The 829-nt window shown below is 52.0% G+C and overlaps 1 non-coding gene across 1 annotated transcript; it reads left to right on the top strand.

Moving 5' to 3' along the window:
• Positions 1 to 610: 610 nt before the first annotated feature.
• Positions 611 to 683, top strand: TRNAM-CAU. Its single transcript has one exon. It is a non-coding gene; the product is annotated as a tRNA-Met (tRNA).
• Positions 684 to 829: the final 146 nt, after the last annotated feature.

Genomic DNA, 829 nt, shown 5'->3' with positions numbered 1-829 from the left:
GCGTGTGAGTCAGCAGCACCATCCGCACCCCTGGAGCCCCGAGGGTCCCGGGCACGCAGTCTGCAGCACAGTCGGAGAACTTCGCGAGCGCCCAACAAGTGTCACGTGGTCCGAAGTGTGAAAATACTTTGGGAAAGGGCATGCAACTTAACAAGCACAATTTAAAAAATATATATATATATAGGATCGAGGCAAATGACAGACGAATACGTAGATCCGTGCTTTCCCACAGCCACATGCACCTACTGAGCATTTGAAATGTAATCAGTCTAATTTGAAAAAAAGTGAAAGGTCTCATTGAGCCGTTTTCCTTGGCTACACGTTGGAAGGGTATTTTATGCAACAGATGAAAGAATTTCTATTATTAAAAAATTTTTTTAACCAAGCGTACAAAAATCAGGAGGACTCGCCCTTCTCCGAGTGCCTCTTTGTGCCCCGGCAGCGTTGGTGACGGACGAGCGGAGCCATAGGGCGCGGCCCGCTGGGACGGCGGGAGCCGGGACGCCCCGGTTCCAGCAGAACCCCGCCCGCCCGGAACGGCCGCCGCTGTGCACATGCGTCGTCCGCTGCATTGGCCTCATTACGAGTTGAGCGAACAGCGCCAGTAGGTGCCTCGTTAGCGCAGTAGGTAGCGCGTCAGTCTCATAATCTGAAGGTCGTGAGTTCGACCCTCACACGGGGCACAATGCCTTTTGTTGTTCTGCGTCTTTGCACTTCTGTCTGAAACTATGTTTTTCTGTGTTCGTCTGAGCTTTCTGGACGTGGGACCCTTGTGTGCAAGAATCTGGGCTGGGAACATTGGCTAGTATCATACTTCCCAGTTTTTCCC

The sequence above is a fragment of the Echinops telfairi genome, unplaced genomic scaffold, assembly GCF_000313985.2.
Source record: "Echinops telfairi isolate 266 unplaced genomic scaffold, ASM31398v2 ScPeMD7_1188;HRSCAF=1673, whole genome shotgun sequence".
Taxonomy (NCBI): domain Eukaryota; kingdom Metazoa; phylum Chordata; class Mammalia; order Afrosoricida; family Tenrecidae; genus Echinops; species Echinops telfairi.
Note: the sequence above shows the minus strand (reverse complement) of the source record. Positions and strands in the feature narration are given on the sequence as shown.